This window comes from Adiantum capillus-veneris, chromosome 7 (genome assembly GCF_014529385.1).
Source record: "Adiantum capillus-veneris isolate H3 chromosome 7, ASM1452938v2, whole genome shotgun sequence".
NCBI classification, from domain to species: Eukaryota; Viridiplantae; Streptophyta; class Polypodiopsida; order Polypodiales; family Pteridaceae; genus Adiantum; species Adiantum capillus-veneris.
Genome location: NC_140937.1, coordinates 6,122,190 through 6,144,025, shown reverse-complemented (window position 1 = coordinate 6,144,025; position 21,836 = coordinate 6,122,190). Strand labels below are relative to the sequence as shown.

Sequence of the window (21,836 nt, the reverse complement as noted above, 5' to 3'; positions counted from 1 at the left end):
GCTAGTCCATCGATAGGGTGAACACTCAAGAGAGAGGGAGCTCTCAAAAGTGGATCCTCAAGAGTGGATACTCAATAATGAAGCCTCCTTGCATAAAGGCTTTCTTATAAATGCTTTCACCACAATCCCCTCTACTATGAGTTTATGTTTGAGCCCTCTAGCTAGCATATACAACTTTGGAACTCCCAATGAGCCGAAGACTTTATACAAAGTGAGTGGGAGATATTATGCACATCCATAGCATATCTCCCGCTTGATGCATATTCAGTGTAGCCTGTGTTAGCCACTACTAACAACAAGGTAGTACATGGGTATATCGACTATGCATCAGTCGTTAGATTGGCACAGGTTCCGTATGCCCATGGTATATTGGTTATGTAAGCACATACAGGGAAGGCATGTGCCTTGTAAGGAATAGGAATTCAGCAAGGCTGACCAGTGATGACCTATCATTTGTATTGTGAGGGAGCAAGGCTCCATACATGGTGCTCATATGGAAAGCATGTGTAGCCAACATCATCTGGTTGGGCTACACACCAGTGTATATTCAACCCTTTGGCATGTAAAATCAAGTCAGGAATGGCATGTGACTTGTGAGATTAGCCAATCACTAGTTATTCTTTCACGATGTTGGCAAGCAATGCTAGGAGAGAACTCCTAGGCCCCTTGTCTACCATTGATGTAGTCAACCTAGATTATGATCCTCCAATAGCGGAGCACGGCTCCATACTTTATGTGAAGCATGGCTTCCCTGTTGACATTTGGTGTACTGGTTTCCAAAGTTGGGAATATGCTAATAGCATACGAACTTAGGGAAACTTGCCAAGATGTTTGTAGGTCTTTCAATCACACAAGGACGTAACTACCTCACTCAAGTAGAAAATTTGGTTATGAGCCAGATTTATGCGAGTTTTTATTTCGGACACTCAAGACAACTCGCCACGGCAGGCCGACAAGGTTAGTCAATTTCAAGTTATGTTTGTTTTTGTCTATGTTTTTCCTTTTCATTTTGAAAAAGATCTCTCTGCTGTGCAAAGCAACATGCTTGGGCAGACTCCATAAGAAGCCTTTGTATAAAGCAAAGTGTTTTTCATGTCTTCACGTGAAGTACGGCTTCTCTTATGCGCCAATGTATTATCGATTGATTTGAGATCAATGATGATGGCACACATCTTTGGCACTATGTGGATATAAGCTCATAGTACTACGTAACGATGCACTGTGATGTATCCATGCCAGTATAATCGTGCACGACACGTATACCAGTGGCTCCCATGGTTGAGACTGTCATTGATGCTAAGGGCTTCTATCTCGCAACCCGCCGATCATTGCTTACGCTTCTGCTAAAACACTAAATACTCTGTCACGGACAAGGTACGCACCTGATATCTTCAAACATTTTTAATGTTATTCACAGGCAACATGCCATATTCAAGTTACCCTAGTACAGTCACGCTCCCATACAAGGTCAGTGGGTCAAGATGTGACTTATGGTACCTCTCTCTACGAGGACGTGGTACAAGTACACAATTGTACGCTTATAGGATAAGCTTAGATTCTCTCTACGAGGGATTATAGTTGTAAGCTTATAGGATAAGCTAAGCCACATACATGGTCTGTACGAGATCATATGCAAGGGGCATACAACACATTCGAACATTCGTGTAAGAGGTTTTTCTCAGCCCAGCATTCTCTCTCTCTCTCTCTCTCTCTCTCTCTCTCTCTCTCTCTCTCTCTCTCTCTCTCTCTCTCTCTCTCTCCCCTCCCAACTTCTATGCGAGAAAGGTGAAACTTTTTGTTGAAATCTTTCTATGTCACTACAATATTAGAATAGCTATGAGCCAACACGAAGGGCTAAGAGCCATCTATTACCACCTATTTTGGCATGGCCAAGAGCGTTGGAATGGCTAAGTGAAAGGCTGAGGGAGACTGAATGCCGGATCCTCCTCCCAGCCAACCTTTTTAGGAGGGCCCATGGCCCTTTGCCCTAAATGGATCCCCTGTCCACACCTTCCGTCCGGCCCTTGGCCTAGCTTCTTGACCCCTTAGGTCAGGCCGTGCCCTCTAGCCCTTGCCCTGACATTACTCCCCCTTTGGAGAAGCGTTTTTGTCCATGAAAACAAAAGTGGAGAATTTTCATAAGAACACTAATGTTTTCCATAGTGGCATCCCTCAAGGAGCCAACTGTCTGTGTGATTGAAACACGGTTCAGTAGGAGGTCCAATGAAATCAAGAATAATAATCTCAATAGTGCACATTGTTGTCCATTTGCAACCCTCTTGTGTTACTGCTTCCAATCCAATCAGAATGTGTAGACTCCATTTAGAACGCATAGGAGCATGCTAAACGAGTTATCACAACAAAGATGTACCCGAAAGAGTACTACTTTCCATGAAAGTAACTTGCTGACATAACTCATCATCCAAGTGTATGTCATTGACTTGTTCTCAAATTTCATCGGTAAACAACCCCACCATAACTAGTGTTCAAAGTTGAGGACCAACTTAAACATGAAGGGACTAAACTGAGTCACAAACATGCTTTACCTTATTTTAAGCAACACCAACTAGAACGATACATTCTTGCCAATTGGATTGCTTGGTGCTAACGTACGCGCCTTGCATATCCTTCAGCACAAGAGTACACTTGTAACTTGTAATCTGCCTATCCTCTTTGGATTATGACAGTATTGAGATGTGTTTTTCCCCACGGTTTACAGACAATCGTCCCAGATGACTAGTAAACGGGGATCACAATATCATACAACATTACTGAGCAAAAAAATATATTTTGAATAACCATCTTGCATAACTTGAAAAATCCACAAGCACCCAAACCAAGCTATGAGCTCTATTGGTGATTAGTAGACCCAAAAGTAATCTCAGAGAGATAGTGCACATAGAGTGCAAAATGCTTCATAAGCAATCACTTGATGAATACACATGCCGTTCCAAATCAGCCTTTGCTATACACTAGGGCCCATAACACCTAGTGTGCATGCATTTAGCAAAAAACAGAATCGAACCTGTATATCCAAAATTGTCATTGCCAATACTTATGGCGAATGTGATGTTCCTAGCACGCATTGAAGAAAAGTGTAAATAGTCTCAAAAAGAAACTAAATACTTGCTATTGCAATCATTTGCAAGTCTTACTAAAATTTTTGAACCATAATAGAAGGTGAAACAGAAGTCACTTCTAGGTGCAAACAATGAAACTTTTTCATTAACAACTCATAGCCTTGCTATATGTATAAACAACCGTCTGTAATGTTGTTTAACAGCACTTGTACCTGAGCAAGTCATTCTAAGTATCCGATAATTTCTGGCCACCGAAATTTCTCCAGATATGTCGTGCTGAAAATGGTCTAGAAAACAGATTTGACCATCACCTAGGGACTTTGTCGTGACACATACTTGAAATAGTGGACACTAGTGTCAGTCCCAGAGACTCATATTCTCCACATGTGGAATATGTCTCATGTAAGGGTGTCTAAAAAAGAACATCCTTCAAGTACGAGATGTACTTGTGCATGGAGGTAACTGCAAACACTCTATGAGAGGAGTGAGAGGGACCCTCATTAGCCTTGTTCCACACTGGTTAAATCGAACTCCTTGAGTTCCTGGACCATGTTGCATCCCATGTGACAACATGTGCCAAATAAATCCTACAAGTGGGTCTATGTTAACCCTCACGGCTCACGAACACCCCATCACCTACGACGGACGTGTATTATGTATTTGGTAGAGTCAGGTACCGGGCTTGTCAGACCAATAGGAAAAGGGTAAGAGTGATCGTCGATGAGAGGCGCACTCTAACTGGGACATTTAAGGGATTAGTTGGCTAAGCATGGGCGCCCAAGTGTGAATGGGGTGAGCTCATATAAAAGCCAACTAAACCTAAAATTCACTCATACTCTCATTTGTGCAATAGAAGAGTGCTCTTGCTCCATCTCCATCTCCATCTTCTTCTTCTTCACCTCCTTGTGTGTGTGTGTATGTGAGAGAGAGTGAGAGAGGGAGAGTGTGTGTGCGATCGAGCATTACGAAGGCACGACGGCGGCGAAGCGGTTGAGCGTGGCACGACTGCAGCTTCTTCTTCATCACGGCGAGGAATCCACCACGAAGGCGAGCGTAGAGCGGTGAGTGACACACCCTTTGCTCTCTTGAGCTTGCTAGTTTAGGCTTGTTATGTGCTTGGAGCCATTTGTGGCTCGCACACGGTGTATCGACAAGTCCCTTGCTTCGACAGTGCGACAAGGAGCGCACATTTTTGGCGCCGTTGCCGGGGAAATGCCCTACACTAAGCTCGGTTAAGCACTTTACGCTTTCTTGTGATGCAATTTCAATTGAAGGATTTGTGAAGAAGGAAGGTGTGGTTGTGTGGAGAAGGATTTGTGAAGAAGGAAGGTGTGTGGTTGTGTGGAGAAGATTTTTGTTATACTGTACTGTCTTTTTTGTTTTCTGTAAAGAAGGAGTTACAATTTTTTTGCAATGTATTGTTAGAATTAAGGTATTAGCTATGGAATGTTAGTTCTGTAAGGTTCAATGTTAGTTCTGTAAGGTTAGTTTTGTAGATCTGTTAGCTACTGTAGTACTGTGTAAACAGTGTTAGAGTGTGTGTGGCAGTATCTCTATTAGCTGTAAGTAGATAAGTTAGGTGTAGGTTAAGTGTGTGTGTGCGCGCGCGCGTGGCGCGGCCGCGACGACTTTTATAAAAAAAAAAAAAAAAAAAAAAATTATTTTAAAAAGAAGGATCGGGCTGGGGATCATTCCCCAAGCTCAAGCCCAAACCCAGACCTCAGTCATATAGTTTATACACCTTTTTATATTTAAAAACTATTTTTAGGATTTCGAGGACTATAAAGACTATTTTTAGGATTTCGAGGGCTTCACGTAGCCGAATAGGGAGCTGTAAAGCACGACACGTTCCTTTAGCCAAAACGCTCGTCTTGAGCTATTACACGCCATATTTTGTGGTTTGGTTACAAAAAATAACCAAGAATAACGAAAAACTTGGGTTATAAACACCTAAAAAAAAATTTAAAAAAATAAGTGAGCGGCCTTCACGGGCACTCACCAACGCGCTTAGAGTGTGGAAGTCATATGAAACTATGCTCTGGACGAGTGTTAGAGCACGAGCATATTGGTAGTGCCTCCATTTACGCGGGCACCCATTATTCCTCCACCCTAGGTTCTGGACCTTCGGCTGGGACTCAAGGTAGCGCGACCCAAGATCCTCATATCGTGTCTAGTGATTCTTCCTCTTACTACGAAGTCATGGAGGGGTATCCTACACCAAACCCTGATAGTTCAAGTCAAAATATGCATGCCATGGGCCCACGGCCCGGGTCCTGCGTGTTTAGCCGCTTAAAAGAGACCCTTAGTAGAGCTACTCGCTCCGAACATGCGGTTAATGAAATAAATGAAGGGAGTGGGGAAGTAAATTCGTCATTCATGCCTAAAATAGACCCTATGCTTCTTGAGAGTGTGCATGGGAATGTTCCATCCACTGCACCTCCTGATCCTTTACGACTATCTCCCTTTGAGGTTCTACTACCCGATGGTAGGAGTCTTGCCGAAGTGTAAGAGATCGAACGCTATATGCAAGCAACAAGGGAGAGGGAAATTGAGAACCTACGAAGGCTAGAACAAAGTCGAGCCCTGAAAGCAAAGGCTCCTATGACAACAATCATGCCAGCCGAGCAACCGAGTGCTCCCAAGGTAGCAGTCACGGAGGGGCAAGCAATGGGGAGCAATAATGCTTCCACTTCGAGGGAAACCTCCAGCACGCCAGGCCTAGATGGGATATTCCTAAACGAAAATTGGGAGTATGACCTACAAGCAGAAGCTTTAACTGATCGGTACACAGGACACACCTATCATGTGGGTTGGTTAGATGTTCTACAATCCACATCGGGTGCTACTAGCATAGATGAGCAACAACAGAAAGTCTGTGATGTCCTCCATAGGATTGTCGAGTTAGAAGGACAGAACACAGGGATCAACATGCCTTCAACAGGCCTAATGAGATTCTTGGATACGGGAAAGGCCAACCAACCAACCCTATCACAAATGGAGACCTCCCTCAGTGAGCCCCATTGATCCTCCATATGTTGTTTCGCCGGGAGCCTTAATACAATCTGAGCCCACAAGTGGCAGCTTTACCTTCCCCGATCTAGCCCATCTTTCTCTTAATGACACTACGGATACCATGCATATCCCAGTGGTGAGCATGACAAGAAGTACACCATGGAGTTCATTTGTTAATACTGCGCCAATGCCTAGTAGCACAGTGCCCCCAACTATACCTACATGTATGTATCAATCATGTGCACTTGTCGTACCTCAGCCTCATGTAGCTCCTACACCTCCGATTATTCCAAGAGCTTACAATCCACAATGGCATTATCCAAGCTCTTATACAAGTGGAGCCATGCCATTTAATAATAACATGCCATATCAGGCACCCCCTATGCCTAGGGCCACACCTGTAAACTTTGGACCACCGTCTGGTACACCACCATACGAAATATGGGACCCAAGAGCCGCGCCTATGCCAAGGCCAAGGTCAACTCCCATCTCACATGTGGTTCCAGGAGCACATACACCCATTATACCTGCTCAAATAGGAGATTTGGAAGCATTTTCTCAAACTATCGGTCGCTCTATTGCGGAAAACATGCGTAGTGCACCTGATAGAGATCCTAGGAGCAAGGCAGTTCAAGTAGCTAAGCTCACATAGAAATTTAGTGGAGACGGAGATGCTAGAAAGCATATGGAAGTCTTTGAACATGTGTGCGATTCCTTGGAAGAGCACAATGAGCTACATAAGTATAAGTGTAAGGCTTTGAGTTTGACCCTAAGCGGAAAGGCTGGAGATTGGTATAGAACCTTAAGAGTAGAAGAGAAAATGATCTACTCTACTCTTAGGAGACTGTTCTTAAAAGAATACATACGAGAGGGAGTACTTTGGGGTGTAGCCTCTCAGCTCCAGAAAGCCCAACGAGAAGAAGGTGAATCCGTGAGAGACTTCATTAGTCGCCTAAAGAATTTGAATTCTCGATGCAATCCAAACGAGCGATTCAACAACAACCAATTGCTCAATAGATTCATTAGGGGACTACGACATGAAAGTATCTATAATGGCCTAGTCATTAGAGGTATCACTACTTGGGAAGCAGTCACCATGAATGCAATCCAATTGCAGGATAATTTAATGATTGCAGGAGAAAGAGTGTCCGCCGAGCCGAAGTCTAGTAGCTCGCAAGCGTCAGGGCATGAGCCAATGAAGATAAAGCCAATCGTGAAAGAGCAAACGATATCTGAGATGACTTTGGCAGATCTCACCAAGGCCATCCAAGAAAGACTTAGGGGTAATCGTGCTCCACGAAACACTCATATGTATCCAAGAAGGGAGCAACAATGGTGCTCAATTTGCTTGGGCCCACATACTACGAGTAAATGCCCTACTTTCAGAGTAAAGTTTAACGGGACTTGTAACGCGTGTGGTAGGTATGGCCATCAAGCGAAGGATTGCCTAATGCTTAAACACATCATGGAAAATAGACCGCCTATAGCTTGGGCAGACTCACCTCGAGTTCCTGCATTGATGCCTACCCCACCCATGGAGCAATAGTTGCCATTACAGCACATGGTCCCTAGAACCCAAAATGTGGTCCAAACCACACCGTTGCCACCTCCAGTGCTAGGACCGCAACCCCCTCATCCAAGTGTTACACCTATGAACCAAATAGGTTGCGAGAAATCTAGTACTTATGTAGATTGCGAAGAGGACATAGACTCTAGTATCACCTATGGAGTCGACATGCTTGAGGAGTGTCCCATGTACTATATGGAAGACCATTGGGGACAAATCAAACCGGTATATCAAGCTACTGCGCTAGCAGCAAGAGGCCAAAACATTAATAGTTTTGCCAGGAGACCACCTCTTCAGTGCTACGAATGTGGTGGACCACATCGAGTAGCTGAGTGCCCCATTAGAATGCAAAAGAATGCCGCACTAATGCAAACAAGTCAAGGGAGTGCATTGGCAATGCCAATACTCACTTGTAATCATTGTGGCATAGATCATTTGATCGCACAGTGTCCTAACAATCCAAACGCACCAAAAATCACACCATTGAACATAATAGAGATTGTTGATGGGACACCACCAACTATAAACATAGCACCACTGAATGCACTCACACGGTCGATGCTCCAAAATCAAAATTACATCCTCGAAGAGAGAGATGTTGGATCCATTGGCCGAGCGAGAAAGAAGAAAAACGAAGAAAGAAATCCCTTAATGCTTCTAGCTCAAAACCTAGTTCAAAGACTAACATAGGGACAGGAGAGGATCCCGTGTATATGAATGACCCTGAGGATGACTCAGATTCGATAGAGACCACGGAGACCAAAACTATTACTACAAAGGAAAAAGCCAGTGAGGAGGATCACGAGAGGGAATTACGACGTACACCAAAAGAGTATTCAAAGTTAAACCACCCAGTTGCGAACCCCCAAGATAAGCCACGAGAGACAAAAAATGAGGATTGCAAGAGAAAGATTGGAACCTATCCAAACCCAACAGTGGAAATTGAACGAGTCCAACAAATGAGGGGTTTGGTGGAAAAAACTCAACGAACATTAGAACCTGAACCCAAACATATCCAGATGTCGGACACAGTGTTTCCCACACAAGTTCAACCTCAGAAGAACTACAGGCCATTAGCTATACCCAGTATCATTCGAGAAGAGAGTGAGGGTAGGACATCTGAAAGTGGACACACACCTTTCCTACTAGAGAGAATGTTCAATGAGGGAATGCCCGACCCCCTTGAGGAAGTGGAGATTCCATCTTCACCATTCTCTTGTCAGGGTCCTACGTCCCACAAGATGCCATTAAATGTTGCCAAATTGATGGATTTCATGTCTTCAGAAGTTAGAACCACCATCATGTCCAAACTATATAAAGACCCCGAGCTAGTCTCAGCTCTTCGAGCCTTCCTCAATGGAGAATTACAGGCCAGATTACCATAGTTTGCACATATGAACAAACCTGACTCGGTAATGAATGATGAGGAACATTTAGCACCACCATCTGACCTAGAGGGACATGAATCTGTAATTGAAGTACCCGTTAACAAGTTGGGGCAATACTTTGAAGGTGATGAATCTAATGCTACTCTACCAATCACTACTAAAGGATTAACTGTAAAGGGGGTCCTTGACGGTGGTGCGGGAGTCAGCATGGTGACAAAGAGTTGTTGGGAGTCTATGGGGCGACCTCACCTTGAAGCCACAAGCGTAGTGGTAAAAATGGCTAATGGATCTATTGTTACGCCTATTGGAATGCTAAAGGATCTCAGGATCAAGGTCTTGGGACACAAGGTAAGGCAGACTTTCATTGTTATGGATTTTTCCAAGCATCCTATGTCATTTGAGATGATCTTAGGGCGTCCATTCATGAGGGAAGCAAAAATGATGCATGACTGGTCCAAAAACCACGTCTACTTACAGTTCCAAGACTGTGTCATTCGAGTTGATCTTTTAAGTGGTCGAACGCATCCTCTAGGAAATAAATTCATTATTGATAATCGATCAGACACAACAATTCACTCAGCTCCATTACAGTATTGTTACACATGTAAAGAAGACACAGATATTGGGGAGAACTCTCCTTATATGGATATCCTACCCGGAATGGCTGAGTCAGACAATGTCGATTGGGTGCACCTAGCGGCAACTATAGATACATGGGGAGCTAGAGGAACAACCTGGGTAACACCAGATGGGGAAGAGATACCACACATTGCACCAGTAAACATGTTAGGTGTAGCGCATGTAACATCCGATGATAAGAAAGAGGCACACCTACCTGAAAGTGAAACTGATGATTCCTCAAAGGCTTCAGGCCAATACACATCGAAAAAGGAATCTCAGGAAGAAATGGATTTAGAACCTGAAGAAACATCGAGTGAACCAAGTATAGAAACTGAACACTCAAGGCCTAGTACGACCATCTATGGTAATTCATATGAGAGTGAAGAAGATACAAGCGAAGACCTATCAGGCGAGTCGAGTTCAAACATTTACCAAAATCAAAACCTTAACAAGAAACAAAGGTCATATAAGAGACGACGATATCGAGAAAATGTGAGAGCTAGGATAAACAAGGAAAGATCTACTGCAGAATGGCTTAGTTATCTAGGGGCATGTGATGCTCATCGAAAGCTAGTAGACAATTGGGGTGAACATCTCCAGAGTGTCATGTGGTGCAGCCCGCGACCCATTGACCTCGCTCAATTGGAGGTTACAGAGCCAAAATTGAGTCGAACTATAAGAAGACGTCAAAACCGAGAGTTAGCTCAACAACAAAAGGAAGCAGAACTAAAAGAAAGGTCTCTGTCAGGACAAGAGCCTGCTGACTTACACACGGCTCCTGAACATTTTAAATCTTATACCACGGGGGAGCGAAAGGTTGTGTATGCCAATGCCCAACGAATACCTACCAATGGAAGTAGTGGAGTCTATGATGGTCCAGCAGTAGTTAAAGAGATAGAATTAGCAGAACCAGGTGAGGAGTCTAAACCAGTCTTTATTGCTCAAGACCGTACCAAAACTGAAGAGGTTGTACTTAAGGAGCTCCTCAAGGAATACAAGGCTTGGACATATCATGACATGAAGGGCGTTCCACCTTCTGTGGTGCAACATACAATTCCCATGATCAACACTGCTAAACCTGTCCAACAACGACCCTATCCAATGAATCCTAAGTACGCCAAAATTGTACAAGAGGAGATTGAAAAACTTATCCAATGTGGATTCATATACCCTATTGAGCACTCAGAATGGGTTTCTCCAATAGTCATTGTGCCAAAAAAGAATGGGAAACTAAGAGTGTGCGTGGACCTCAAGAAAGTTTATGGAGCCACTAGGAGAGATCATTATCCCTTGCCATATTCAGAACATGTGCTTGAAAGAGTTGCGGGCAAGGAAGCTTATAGCTTTTTAGATGGGTACTCTGGTTACAATCAAATCACAATTGCATTAGAGGACCAAGCTAAAACTGCTTTTATCACAGAGTTTGGAGTGTTTGCATTTCGTGTTATGGCTTTTGGCTTAACGAATGCCCCTGCTACATTCCAACGATTAATAAACACTGCGTTTAAAGAATTTCTAAGGGAGTTTTGTGAAGCTTTCCTAGACGACCTTTGTGTTTATTCTTCTTGGGAGAAGCATTTGTTATATCTACGAAAAATATTTGAAAGGTGCAGATTTTATCGCATCTCATTGAACCCTTTCAAATGCCAATTTTGGGTTAAGCATGGAGTCATTCTAGGGCATATAGTGTCCAAGAACGGGATATCCACAGATGAGAGTAAGATTAAAGCCATTGCCGATTTGCCACCACCTACCAACTATAAAGGAGTTCAAAGATTTATGGGCCATGTTGGTTATTATCGAAGGTTTATTTTAAACTTTGCCGAATAGCGCGTCCATTGTACAAGCTTCTTATTGAGTTTCACTGGACGGAAGAATGTCATCAATCTTATGAGTTATTAAAGAAGGCCCTAACAAGTGCTCCAATCCTGCGAACACCTGATTGGAATGTACCTTTTCATGTGCATATTGATGCATCAAATTTTGCTATTGGGTGTGTTCTGACTCAACCAGGAGAACATAAATTGGACTACCCTATTAGCTTTGCAAGTCGCCAATTAAATGATCAGGAGATGAACTACACTACTACAGAGCGCGAAGGTCTAGCTATGATTTACGCAGTAAAGAAATTTCGCTATTACCTTCTTGCTACCAAGTTTGTGTTTTATGTTGATCATCAAGCATTGCTATATTTGGTAAACAAGCCGTGTTCCACAGGTCGAATTACACGATGGTTGTTAATTCTTCTTGAGTTTGACTTCACCGTTGTTGTGAGGCCTGGGAGGAAACATGCCATGGCGGATCATTTATCTCGTATCCCTAATGGCGAAGCTCCTACGGGGGTTGATGATGAATTGCCTGATACTCCTTTGTTCATTGTTGAGACAATGCCTGAATGGAGTGAAAAGATTGTTAACTTATTAATTAATGGTTTTCCACCCAAAGAACTGCGAAAAGATATAGCTCGAAAATTAATCAAGGAATGCAAACCCTATTGCTTACTGGCTGGAACTCTCTATAAGAGAGGAAAAGATGATGTTCTTAGACGCTGTGCCCGCGAGGATGAGTATTTATATATTCTACAAGAGGCACACATGGACGTAGCTGGTGGTCACTTTTCTGGAAAGTTGACTGCCCGAAAGATCTTACAATCAGGCTATTGGTGGCCCACTCTGTTTAAGGATGCATCACTTTTTGCAAAGGGATGTGATGAATGCCAACGCTTCAAGAAGCCACAAAGAAGTGATAGGATGCCTCTACATCCCATCAAGGTAACCCAACCATTTGAAAAGTGGGGCTTAGACTTTGTAGGACCGATTAGTCCGGCTGCACGTAACACGCAATCACGATATATCATTGTGGCTACCGACTATGTAACCAAATGGGCTGAAGCAAAAGCAACACGGAAGGCGGATGCAAAAGCAACAGCTAAGTTCCTCTTTGAGAACATTATCACACGTTTTGGATGCCCCTTTGAACTTGTGAGTGACAATGGAACTCATTTTATAAATGAAGTAATAAAAGAACTCACATCAAACTTCATGATATCTCACCACAAGTCTACACCCTATTATCCCCAAGAAAATGGCTAAGCTGAGAGTACCAACAAAACTCTCATCTCCATTTTGACAAAGACAGTTGAGGCTCATCGCACTGATTGGGACCTAAAGCTTACATCAACTTTATGGGCTTATCGTACTGCGTATAAAGTTGCTATTAATTGCACACCGTTTAAGATGGTGTATGGCCAAGAAGCAGTTATGCCATGGGAGTTTGTCATTCCTAGTCTTCGAGTAGCTTCTCAAGAAGGTTGGGATGGTAACCCCTTAGTTGAGCGATTATATATCCTGGAAAGGCTAGATGAAAAGAGGCAATTAGCTGTGCAAAATGCTCTAGTGGAGAAGGATAGGAGAAAGAAGTGGTTCGATAGACATTTAAAGGATAAAGACATCAAGGTTGGTGATAAAGTTCTTATGTACGGGGTACGTAATGAAAAGAAGAAATTGAAATACGCTGGTAAGGACCATATCGAGTGTGTGAAATTACCCCGCAAGGTACCATTCGTGTGGAGACTCTAGATGGAGTTGAAACCATTGGATTCCTTAATGGGAGTAAATTCAAAAGATATTATGATCCTCTAAGCCAGGAAGAGTTGCAAGCCATCCATCAAAAGAAGGCTGCCAAGGAACAAGCAGAGCTTAAAAAAATCCAAGCAAGAGTTGAGGCTCGAGAACGACAACAACGTCTTAAACGCCAACGAGAGGCTAATCTGGGAATCACGCAAGCATTTTTCGAGGACACAGATGACGACTCATTAGAATCTGAGCCACCCCTACGATACCCAATTGAGCTAAGTAGCCCCTATGGCAAAGTACTATACAATGCCTTATTAGATACGGGAGCTAAACACAATTTATTGTCCTATGGAGTTTGGTGTCAATTAGGGAAACCGACCCTATCCCCGAGTACGATGCAAGTCAAGGGCATTAATAAAAAGAAAACTGCTATTCTTGGAGTCCTTCAGACCCCTGTTGTCTATGACAATGGAAGCATAGTGCAGAGGTTTCTAGTCATGCCCGCGGGAGCTATGGAAGGCAACGTAAACCTGGGACGCACGTGGATGTTGGCAACCAAATGCACTATTGATTGGGATACTGGTAGTGTCACGACGCGACCACCGACTCTTACCCCTATCATTCAAGCAAAGTCACCTATGTTGCAAACTCTAGCAAAGTTGAAGGATAGCCAACATTCACAAGCCAAGGTGGTTAACTCGTCTTTGCCAGCTACCCATGAACCTAGCACTTCTACACTTGTAGTTGCAGCAAGCAGTAATATTGCAAGTACTCAACCTGCACGACCTAAGAGTACATATCAATGGGTCCCCAAGGCCTTACTTCCAACTACCTCGACCCTCCCATCCATTCCAAGAAAAAATTTCCCCAGAAAACCAAGAGCGCGTCCTAGGAGAGTCAAGACCAAATCACGATGGATTCCAAAACAACTATTAGAAGCCCAAGGCTACTATGATGGAAATGAGCGAATTTGGGTACCTAAACGTAAAATGTGTCCTTCCCTATCGACAACAAACCCATATGAGTCAAACAGTGTAACGCTAAATCCAATGGCAGACCGTGGGAAGGGAAAGATCACAGAATGCTACACACCTAGTCCAGAGCTAGTTTGGGCTCCAAGGCAAAGCCAATTTATTCCACCTAGCTCAGGAAGGGGGGAGTTCCATGAAGCTTCTAGCTCCTCATGTAATACATCCATAGAGGTAAACGCTTCTACACAGCCTCCATCTATAGTAGTGGACCTCCATGAAGCTGCAAAAGAATCCACACCTCCCAGTGTTCAAGAATCACCTGATGAACCACTTCAAGTTCGATCCTGGGAGAGTACCTTACCACCCTTGCAACTTGACGAGGCACCTAGGGTAATAGAAAACTACTGGCAAAAATCCTCACCTATTACCAACTGGAACAATTGGTTTCAAAGGGTGACGACATCATTTCAAACGATATGATCTACCCAAGGAAGGGGGGAGTGTTTGTGGACATCCATCATTCACTTGCTTCCCTCTCAACCTTTCTCCCTGACCTCTTAATCTCCAATCTTAGGGAATGTATATATAAAGCCTTATACTAAAAAAAACAAGATAAAAAAGTAAAAGAGCAAGAGCCATAACACAAATCATAAAAACAAATTATGCACAAGAACACGAACCTTGTAATATTTACACTCTAACCATCATCTATTTGCGTGTACAGATATGGCTAGTACGCTAGAGTCATCCACTCCTGCCTTGGGTGAGAGGTACCCTCGTTACTTTTCACAAATATTTCACATGGTCTTTCCAGTGCTTGCATGTGAATGGGATTTGATAGGTACGCTAGCATGTGAGAGGAATTTTGAGGAGTTAGAATGGCTGATACGTCTCTTGACCACGTATGATCCATACTTAGTAGAGAGCGTTTCTCCCATTGCACAAGCCTACCCTTTTGACCAAGATGACTATAGGCGTCTAGTGACCTTCTTAGTAAACATGGGCACCTATGATGAAGAAGCAAATTTACAGGACTATACGGATGGCACATATGGTCTCATGGATGATGACTTTGTTTATCTCGACGACGAGGATAGGGGTTTAGCCTTAGGGTTTCCCCCCAACCTCTACAATATCCTATTCCCTTGACTCTCTAGGGGGAGTGCAAATAATTAGGTTAGGGTTCCTTATGTTTTTTGTTGTGTTCAATAAGTGTTGGTACCTTTTCCCACTAATGTGCCTCCTGGAGGTATTCCTTTTGTTTCCTTGTGTGTACAGGAGCGTGTTGCTATTGATAGGATTTGGACCTTCATGGAATCTTTATCTCGACTCACTCTTCAAATCAGCGCGACCATCGACACAAACAGGTGTTTCTTGTCCATTAGCATTGCCCCTTATCTTTTTTGCATCTATGATTGTCTGCTTTAATTGTGATTGGTAGGATAATATCCATCACATTTGCTTAGTAACAAAAATTTAATTCAATGTAATTTTTTGTCATAATCACTTGTCTAGGTTTAAAAATCAAGCAGTCCAACTAAGCTAGTTTGACCAAGTTAGGTGTTAGAGATCTTCTCTTAATACCATGGGGAATGCCTTCCTAATAATCAATGGTTACTTAGGTTCTTAATCCGATTTAGGCAGCATTGTGTGAAATGTACTAAGGCTTTCTAGTGGGTTTGACCCTATTGACCTTTAGCTTAAGTATTATAAAGGGAGTTTACTAGTGTGATGAGCCTGGGGAGGTGTATCAGTGTTATATGACCCCCCAAAGTTACAAAATTAAAATGCTGAAAATGAACAAACAAAAAATCAAAGTGCCACACTGTAAAATCTTAAGCTGGAAGAGAAATCTCAGATTGATTTGGTACTTCACTCACATGTATTGCCTATGGTACTAGAGCCCTAGAGGTTCCCAGTGTGGGCGCTTTTCCTTGAAAAGCAAAAAACCCAAGGCATACAAAATAAGCACACACATCAAATTGAATCACTGTGAAAAGACTTTGGGGGGTCAAAGAAAAAGTAATCAGTCAGGCGATGATTTCATGAGAAATTCCTTTTATGGTAGCTTAACTACAAGGTCTTCTAGATATAGCCTCTAGTCATCCCTCGAACATGAATACTTGGCTCTCGCGATTAAACAACTTAATTGACCACAGAAAATTAAGAAGCTTACCCATGGTATTAATATTCGATCTCTAGTGCCTTTCGACCGTCAAATTAGCGACCCCAGACTTGTTTAATTTTTTACCTTTACATCTGTTTATGCATTTGATTACATTGCAATTTAATGTTCATTGCTGACAAATTGTTTGAAATTCTTTTACTAATCAATTTGTCTACCTAAAACTGCATATGCTTTTTAATCACTTATGAGAATGCAATTACTGTGCCAATGTTGTTTGATTTTGCAGTGACTAAAGAAGGCTAAGGACATTCATCTCAAATGCTCTTCCACCTCAACGAACGAGCTTCAACTCAATAGCTTCTGAGGACGGAATCTACATCAGGAAGGGGGGCATGTTAACCCTCACGGCTCACGGACACCCCATCACCTACGACGGACATGTATTATGTATTTGGTAGAGTCAGGTACCGGGCTTGTCGGACCAATAGGAAAAGGGTAAGAGTGATCGCCGATGAGAGGCGCACTCTAACTGGGACATTCAAGGGATTAGTTGGCTAAGCATGGGCGCCCAAGTGTGAATGGGGTGAGCTCATATAAAAGCCAACTAAACCTAAAATTCACTCATTCTCTCATTTGTGCAATAGAAGAGTGCTCTTGCTCCATCTCCATCTCCATCTTCTTCTTCTTCACCTCCTTGTGTGTGTTTGTATGTGAGAGAGAGTGAGAGAGGGAGAGTGTGTGTGCAATCGAGCATTACGAAGGCATGACGGCGGCGAAGCGGTTGAGCGCGGCACGACTGCAGCTTCTTCTTCATCGCGGCGAGGAATCCACCACGAAGGCGAGCGTAGAGCGGTGAGTGACACACCCTTTGCTCTCTTGAGCTTGCTAGTTTAGGCTTGTTGTGTGCTTGGAGCCATTTGTGGCTCGCACACGGTGTATCGGCAAGTCCCTTGCTTCAACAGTGTGACAAGGAGCGCACAATCTATAACTGCATAATGCAGAGACTTAATTTGGACAGTACAACCCAAATGGCTTGGCTCTTACATGACCTTGTCATTTCTCTTAAGAACAAAAAATGGATGATAACACAAAAGAAACAAAACTAAATCAGATGTGTACCTGAAGGGTGAACTAGTGTTCACTAATCTGTAATGAAAAGGCACCTTCCGAAATTTCCCGCGTGCAAAGGCCTAGGAACACTGATTGAAAATTAGTGAAATGCAAGTAGTATGGCACATGGAACCCTGGGTGTTGCCTTGGCAAACCAGACCCCTTGGGCAAAATCAGCATTGTGAAACCCCTTGGTTAAACGTTGCAGGAAAACTGTTAACTAGCAACCGATTGTATCTTAAGTCAACTCTAGAAGCTGAAATTATCCATGAGCCCTTGGCAGCTTATGGATTTCTTTCCTTGAAAGTGCAAGTGTGAAGATTCCAAGAATTGAACATCACATGTAATAAGTGATTTAATAATCATGAGCTGGGTCTTGCCCCCAAACAGGAGCTGTACAGACACTCTTAGTGCTGTAGATGAATAGAAGATCCACTCAAGTTAGAATCGTATTCATAACGGGATCTTGTCGAGACTCAAAATTCATAATCGAGGAGTTTTGTGAACATTCGTGCTGTCTGAATTTCGTGCTTCATCTATACACCTTGGTAGAGAGACACATGTTTGAGTTTGAGACTTTCTAAAGCTGAACTTGATCTTCACACTCAAAGTGTGTAGTGCTAAAATAACACCCAAAAGATTAATAATGGCAAGAGGCCTGCTTGGCCATTAAAATCAATGGGTACTCAAGTGAATAGATTTGTTTGATTTGGAAGGCAAGCACTGATGGACAACAAACAGATGGCTCTTATCCATTCCAAATAGGTGGCTCTTAGCCCTTCAAAATTAGATGGCTCTTAGCCCTGCATGTTACCATATCAACATAGAAAGACTTTAGAAAAATCATGCCTAGTTTCACCTTTCCCGCAGAGAAATAGGAGAGAGAGAGAGAGAGAGAGAGAGAGAGAGAGAGAGAGAGAGAGAGAGAGAGAGAGAGAGAGAGAGAGAGAGAGAGAGAGAGAGAGAGAGAGAGAGAGAATGCTCGACTGAGAAAAATCCCTTATTTGAATCTGCTGTATGCTCTGTGCATATGATCCAATGCAAACCATGTCTGTGTCTTAGCTTATCATATAAGCGGACAACAATGTACTTGTACCACGCTCTTAGAGAGAGAGGTACCATAAATCACATCGTGACTCACATCATGTGTATGTGATCGTGATTGTAACAAGGTAACTGAAAACATGGCACTTTGCCTATGAATAGAATAAAAAATGTTGTAAGATCTCAGTTACGTATCTTGTCCTTGACAGAGTATTTAGTGTTATAGCGGAAGTGCATGCAATGATGGTTGTTGTACGGCCATCGTACTAGTATGCCATGCATATAAAGCAAAAAATAGAATAACAAGCCCTTGGATGCAATGACAGTCTCAACCGTGTAAGCCTTTGGTATACATGCCTTGCACAATTACACTGGCATGGATACATCACTGTGCACCGTTGCGTAAACTATGAGCTTATATCCGCATAGTACCAAAGATGTGTGCCATTATCATTCATCCGAGGTCAATCAATAAGACTATGGTACATAAGAGAATCCGTGCTTCACTTGAAGATAGGCAAAGCATTTTGCTATATAGAGTGGCTTCTTATAAAGTCTACCCAAGCATGTTGCTTTTTCAAAAATGAAAAGTAAAGAATAGACAAAAACAAACAGCATCTAAAAGTTGACTAACCTTGTCGCCCACTTGTGGCCAGGTGTCTGGTAGTGCGTTCGAAGTGGCTCAAGTGAGTGAGCGTATGTATCATATATACCCACTTGTGATGTAAAAAACTGTAGACATCTCGACAAGTTTCCCAAAGTTCAGATGCTCAAACTATGCTAGGCATATTCCAAACATGGAAGTCTTGTCTTTGCATGATATTTCTTAGTAGACCCACATTGGATGCTACCAGTGCTCATAGCTACAGATACCCTTGCTCATAGACAAATTTCATAGCAGAAGAAAGTCGACCATGTCGAGCATTCATAGATAATTGACATAGTCGAATTGTATACTGTATTGAAAAAAAAAATAAATCTTGCAAGAGATATACCTCATACCTTCTTGGCTTGAAGATTTGTAAACAGAGCCTTGCTCCTATGAAATTTTCGGATCACGCTTGCCGACAATGGGTGGACCATTTCATTATCTGATTGCATTAATGATAGACAACCTGCCTAGGAGTCATGCTCTAGCAACTTGAAGCCTGATTCTTCCCTCTTCTTGATAGGAGGAAGAGGATAAATCAAAGAGATACTTGGTAATCAAAATCTATGACCAAGGAAGTGTATGGAGCTTTGCCCCGTGGAATGAGAGAGAAAGAAGCATCACTGCATAGGACGTATCCGTATGCCATGCATGACGAAAAATGTATCCATAATCAACAAGAAATCAACCTGCAGTGTATTGACATTCATTGCCACCGCTACCTGGCACAAGAAGTAACTTGTGCAAATCTCGGAAAGAACTCCCGCAATGTAGAATTATCATCAAGCTAGAAAACTTGAAAAGCATGAAACACATCTCAAACTTGAACAGTTGCTCAATCTCAATCATGGTGCTCTTCCGAAAACCTTGCTCCAACCAACCATGAATATATCCCTTGGAGTAAAGCTCCCTTGGATCATCTCGATAATAAGGTATTGGTCAATTTTTTTGTGAAAATTGTGCGAACACTTTGTGTTGCCATGGTACTAGGCCAGTTACGGATGTCAAAACCCGCATAAACACACATTGATTTTCAATCCCTGAGATGTTTGGATACTCCTGAAGGTTCACTCGTGGTGTCTGAAATTTTTGCGTTCATGATTTATATGTTCGAGACTCCATGGTTCTTGAACCGCTTATCCTCGGTAGACGCTATCTGCATTATTAACATCTTGCATGCGGCATCTCTTAAAAACTTGCACCATGTAGTCCTTCTGCATCCATAGTTGTGCACATGCCAGGGGGTGCTAACGCTGCGACTGCTGGGTGTGTGTCGGGGGTGGGCATGCACCCTTAGAAACTTTTAAGAGTGGCCACCCTTGAACCGTGGGCGGCCCCCAAGTGGAAAACAACGAAGCCAAAGCAATGGCGGCCTTGCTGCAGAGAAGTGCAAGGAAAAAAATAGATGTCGCAAGCATTGTGGTGCTCCCCTGGTCATGCAACAGGGTCGGGATTCACTCCCCTTGGCTCCGCAAACCTTATGAGTCCGTCTTCTCCGCATGCCATGCATATCTCTGTCGGCACCATCTCCGTGTTAGCGGCCCCTCCCATGCGAGTAGCCGAGTTCCTCTTCCTTGATACAAGGGGTCATGCCCACCCTGCATCATCGAGAAGAAGGTCTCCTCAAGGAGCTTGCCCATGGTTCTTCACACACACACACACACACACACACACACACACACACACACAAACACACACAAACACACGCAGAGAGAGAGAGAGAGAGAGAGAGAGAGAGAGAGAGAGAGAGAGAGAGAGAGAGAGAGAGAGAGAGAGAGAGAGAGAGAGAGAGAGAGAGAGAGAGAGAGAGAGAGAGAGAGAGAGAGAGAGAGAGAGAGAGAGAGAGAGAGAGAGAGAGAGAGAGAGAGAGAGAGAGAGAACATGCAACACCCTGCCTTCCTCCCTCCGCCATAGCTCTCCTCTCTCCTAGCTCTGATACCAGTGAAAGGCTGAGGGGAGACTGAATGCTGCTTCCTCCTCCCAACCAACTTTTTAGGAGGGCCCATGGCCCTTTGCACTAAATGGATCCCCTGTCCCCACCTTCAGTCCGGCCCTAGGCCTAGGTCCCTGACCCCCTTAGGTGGGGCCGTGCCCTCTAGCCCTTGGCCTGACACTAAGAGCCATCTTTTTGTAATCGATCAGTGATTGCTTTCAAGATCGACCAACTCTATTCAGTTGAGTACCCATCAATTTTAATCAACAAGCAAGAGTCTTGCCATTACTGATTTTTTGGGTATTATTTTCGCACTCTATACCTTCAGTGTGAAGATCAAGTTGAGTTTTTGAAAGACTTAAACTCGTAAAGGCTTCTTTCTACTAAGGTATAGATGGAGCAAGCCTTTCGGACAGTACGGCTATTCAAAAAAACCCCAAGATTATGGATTTTTGGGTCTAGAGCAAGTCCAGTGATGAATACGATTCTAACTTGAGTGGATCTAGTACTAAGAGTGTCTATACGAATACCGTTTTGGGGTAAGACCCGTCTCATGATTACTCAATCACTTACTAAAGTGTTGATGGTCAATTCTTAGACCCAGCACACTTGCACTTTCAAGAAAAGAAGTCCATGAGCTGCCAAGGGGTAGTGGATAATTTCAACTTCCACAGTTGAATTCATATGTTGTTGGATGCTAGTTGAGCAGCTTTCCTGCAAAGTTTAACCAAGGCGTTTGACAATGTTGATTTTAACCA

At 43.2% G+C, this 21,836-nt stretch overlaps 1 pseudogene; it reads right to left on the bottom strand.

The window, feature by feature from the left end:
* Positions 1 to 20,149: 20,149 nt before the first annotated feature.
* On the bottom strand, positions 20,150 to 20,655 carry LOC147453385 (uncharacterized; annotated as a pseudogene).
* Positions 20,656 to 21,836: the final 1,181 nt, after the last annotated feature.